Here is a 4,949-nt window from a genome sequence, read left to right as displayed (position 1 = left end):
AATAAAGATCGGAATTTCAAAGGGATTGTTTCCTTTAACCTTCGTAACACTGAGTGACTGAGACCCCCTTCAACTACTAACTGGGGTAATTTTGTACCCCATGTTATTTTTGTTTCTATCTTCGGAAAAAAAAGTGCAGACATGTTTTTTTACACAACTAATTTATTAAGATACATTTTTATTAACAAGAAAAACGTATGTATTTTAAACTACTGCAAAAAAACGTCAGTTTAAATTCAAAAGTCATGAGTTTAAAATATAACCTGTGGATTACTTTTCACACTGTGTACAAATGACTTTTTTCTTACTATGTTCCACACATACAAACTTTGCACACACCTCGCATTTATTTCGGGTCTTTCTGTCATTTTTTCTTGTGAAAATGTAACACCGACCAGACCATCTCTGCGCGATTGGATTTATTTGGCGGTCACATTCAGGAACCACAGTCAGCATGTGATCACGGATTGGTTGTTGTAATCTATCCTTATTTGTATGTCTTCTAATTGTGTGATTCTTTACAAGTTCCTTTCCCAGACATAGCAGAAATGTACGCCTGGCATCCAAATAAGAATCTTTCCAATCGGGATATTTTATTTTCCATAAAATGAAAGAGTTTAGCGCTGCGGTATCAATAATATGTCCAAAAATCACCATAGGATTAAAGATTTTGTACGTTTTATTGGCTGTTTATACCAAACAGTGCCATCTTTACTAACAAAAGTAGGCATCGAACTAGAGTCTTCACTAGAATCCTCATTGTCGGTTTGATCAGCAACTTGTCCTTCAATCTCGTCGGGCTCGGAGTCAATTTTGTCCACATAGTCCTCTTCGTCGCTGAGTGACTCCTCAAATAGAGGTAAATCTTCCCCTAGATCGAGGTTTCCGTCGTGATACATTTGTATCTCCTGTTCCGTCAGTTTTGTTGTGCGGTTTGACAAGAATAAACAGGAAAAATCTCGCCGAAAGCAGTTTGCCGCTGACAAGTATAGACTGGCTCAACGCACTGACTGGGGTATTTTTGCACCCCAGGCTACAAAAACCGCTGTAAAAAAATAGTAGATTTTTTTTTCAAATATTCCTACCTGGCTTTATATAGCAAAATACCTCTCTTTAGCATACCTAAAGAAACTTTAATTTCCTGTATGACAAAAAGATAATATTACAGTATTTAGAAAAAAAAATTTAATTGGGGTACAGAATTACCCCAGTCAGTATTACGAAGGTTAAGAGGAATAGGGCCATAAAATATATACCGTCTCTTTACTTTTCTAATATCATTTTTTTTTGGCCAGGTAAACTTATCTAAATTTTTTTGCAAATATTTAATTTCATAGAATAATTCTTAATAAGAATATAATTTCGCCGCTTCGGCCAATATAAAAATCTTCATGAAAGTAAACGGCATAATATGATTCAAGTTTTAGTTCCATAACTAGAGAGTCTACGTCAATTTGAGATGTATCCACTATTTTGGCATTGGTTTTTTTTATTTTAGAACTCATTCCCTGAACTCTATAAATGCGGTCTGATGACAGTCTAGCAGATTTTTCATAAAAGAACCAGCATACGGCGGATTTTTTTATTAATTTAGTTGTTCCGTTATTTAGTTTTATTTTAAAATATGACCGGTTATTCGCTAATGTTTTTGACTGGTGTTCTTTTAAGTCAATACTGGAAAAAGTGGAAAGGTACGACAAATCATCTGAAAAATCTGGACTATCTTCGTCTTCACTTAGAGAGCTTGTTAAATCAGGTACAGAGTCTGGGATATTAGAAAGATGATTGTCACATTCGTCATCACTGAGTTGCTCAGGTTCTTCCAAAATGTCTCCATCAGTTTCCGAAATCACGCTATTTACATTTTTTATATGGACAACATCAATAATGGGGTTAATAATTCCTAACTTAATAGCCGCATTTTTTGCATCTTCCTTCGCTTTTGGTTTGTAAAAAGGTTCCTTTTCCCAATCTCCGGCTTTCTTCCCCTAAAAAAAAAATAGCTTAGTTTCTTTTTTATTATATATTTTTTTATTATGTCAATATGCAGAGACGTCATTTCCATGGTTTAAGTCTCAGTCAATGTTTAATTTTAGACTTTACTCCTTAACCCGCTCAGACTCAAACCATCTAAAATGTCTGCGTCGCACAAGGCTAAGGCCTTATTTATAAGCATTGCACTATTATAGCAATAAAAAATAGTAACTTACTTAAGTCTGTAGTGATATCATTTATAGCTTCTATTTTATTTATTCGGCGCAGTAAATCCAACAATGTATAATTTACACGAGTTGAGTATGTTGTTGTCATGGATCGTGTTTGACGAAACATTTTTTCGCAAGGCTGAGAACTGAAAAGCCAGGGCAGAAAAGAGTTGGGATCTGATCGACATTTTTCAATTAGTAGTAACAATTCGTGCGCATTCAACTCAATGCAAGTATAACAGTTTAAAGTTACAAAGTGTACTTGCACACTTCGCTTTGTCTCAAATATCCATTGACGCCAAATTCGTAAAAAAAAATACAGAATGCCACATTTTGTAAACCCTTTCCCATACGGAAATTTCTTTGTTTAAGAAGGAGTCTAATATATCCTTTAAAATACTGAGATACTGCACTTTTACAAGGCTTAGCACTTTTTCCGAACAAATTTTTTCAACTGAGTTAAAATTCATTTTGTCGGTTCCTAAAAAATATGGCTCAACTAATAAAATTATGACTCAACATTAAAAATATTCAAAAAGGACTGACCATCCAGATGTGATTTAGAGAGAAGATGTTTGTCTTTTGTAAATCGCGCAATTAGTTCTTCCAAATGGCGAGTTGTAACAAGTTTAGATCCCATATTCATTCCCGTTTCTTCAGGTTTATGTAATTCGTTTTCTGAATTTCTAATTTTCAGAAGTTTTGTGCGCAATTTTGTTCCAATGTGAACTGTGTCCTGTATCAATGATACTCTTTCTAAAGAATATTTAACCTAAAAATTAGAAAAATGTACTCACTGTGTCAAGTTAAAAAAATGTAAAAAAAGCTACCTTAAAAAAATCACCATATGGATTTTCAGAGATGCAAGGCAAATTTGTTAGACATTTCATTGCTTTGAGACATCTCGGATCTCCGTCAGAAGAAAATCCCGTTACTTCGATTCCCATCTTCAATGCTTGATTCTGAAGGTGGGTCCATCTTTTTAACACGTCTGATCCATCAAAAACATTATCACTCCCGAATACTGACAAAACAAAGCCTGGAGAATTATTATCTAATGGTTGCGCCATGTACAGGGTGATTGATTGAATTTTGACCACCCCCTTAACTTTCTTAATTTTGATTTTAGCAAAAAACGTTAAATACAAAACCAGTAGATATTTAGGTCTACTTTATTTTTAGATAAACAGTTATTATACAGGGTGTCCCAAATTTGAGTAATAAACCAAACTTATGTTTTTTTAAATACGATGACCAACTTTTTATCCGATATTTGAATTCTACGTCAAATTCTAGGCCTAATTGATGTAAAATGTCTGTATCGATATTCAACTGTTTCCGCAGCAGCGTCGTTGATTGGTTGAATTTTGACCACCCCCTTAACTTCCATAATTTTGATTTTAGCAAAAAACGTTAAATACAAAACTAGAAGATATTTAGGTCTACTTTATTCTTAGATAAACAGTTATTATACAGGGTGTCCCAAATTTTAGTAACAAACCAAACATATGTTTTTTTAAACACAATGACCAACTTTTTATCCGTTATTTGCATTCTACGTCAAATTTTAGGAATTGATGTAAAATGTCTGTATCGATATTCAACTGTTTCCGCAGCATCTGTTACTTTAACAATGTTTCCTCGACTATGTGATTAAAGTTTAATTTAGTTACTCAAATTTGGGGCAGCCTGTATAATAACTGTTTATATAAGAGTAAAAGTAGACCCAAATATCTATAACTGTTGCTACAACTAGTTTTTTTACTAAAATCAAAAATACGGAAGGGGGTGGTTAAAATTCAATCAATCAAGGACTCTGCTGCGGAAACATTTGAATATCGATACAGACATTTTACATCAATTAGGCCTAGAATTTGACGTAGAATTAAAATATAGATTAAAAAGTTGGTCATTGTATTTAAAAAAAACATGTTTGGTTTGCTACTTAAATTTGGGACACCCTGTATAATAACTCTTTATCTAAGAGTAAAGTAGACCTAAATATCTACTAGTTTTGTATTTAACGTTTTTTGCTAAAATCAAAATTAAAGAAGTTAAGGGGGGTGGTCAAAATTCAACCAATCAACGACGCTGCTGCGGAAACAGTTGAATATCGATACAGACATTTTACATCAATTAGGCCTAGAATTTGACGTAGAATTGAAATATCGGATAAAAAGTTGGTCATCGTATTTAAAAAAACATAAGTTTGGTTTATTACTCAAATTTGGGACACCCTGTATAATAACTGTTTATCTAAAAATAAAGTAGACCTAAATATCTACTGGTTTTGTATTTAACGTTTTTTGCTAAAATCAAAATTAAGAAAGTTAAGGGGGTGGTCAAAATTCAATCAATCACCCTGTACAGATAGGCGTTGCAGCTAATTTGGTGATTTTCAAAAGCCATTTGTATATCCGAAATAGAATTTACTTTAAAAATATCGGTTGTTGGAAAACCGGTTTTTAGTAATGGTCCAACAAATCCCACCACTTTGTTATGAAAAGCATCATATTCCACTCGGCGTATTAAAGCTGTTTGATCTTCAGAAATAAAAATCTTCTTTCGGTATTTTCTGGTTGTGAGAAAAGAGCTCAACTCAGTTAGTCGCACTTTTCCTTCCGCCACATGACCCATATTACACAAAAGTCGGTTAATTGTTGTAATTGATGATAAAGAATATTGTAAGTTTTTATACAAGCTTTCGTACAGCAACCTACCGCCAATTATGAAAATATATAAAGC

General features: G+C 33.3%; 1 long non-coding RNA gene across 1 annotated transcript; it reads right to left on the bottom strand.

Moving 5' to 3' along the window:
* Nucleotides 1–1,232: 1,232 nt before the first annotated feature.
* On the bottom strand, nucleotides 1,233–4,653 carry LOC145736616 (uncharacterized). Its single transcript, XR_014180050.1, has 4 exons — nucleotides 3,035–4,653; nucleotides 2,751–2,976; nucleotides 2,211–2,685; nucleotides 1,233–1,988 (listed from the first exon to the last, which is right to left on the bottom strand). It is a non-coding gene; the product is annotated as an uncharacterized LOC145736616 (long non-coding RNA).
* Nucleotides 4,654–4,949: the final 296 nt, after the last annotated feature.

The sequence above is a fragment of the Ips typographus genome, linkage group LG12 (genome assembly GCF_016097725.1).
Source record: "Ips typographus isolate SLU linkage group LG12, UJ_Ityp_2.0, whole genome shotgun sequence".
Classification (NCBI taxonomy): Eukaryota; Metazoa; Arthropoda; class Insecta; order Coleoptera; family Curculionidae; genus Ips; species Ips typographus.
Note: the sequence above shows the minus strand (reverse complement) of the source record. Positions and strands in the feature narration are given on the sequence as shown.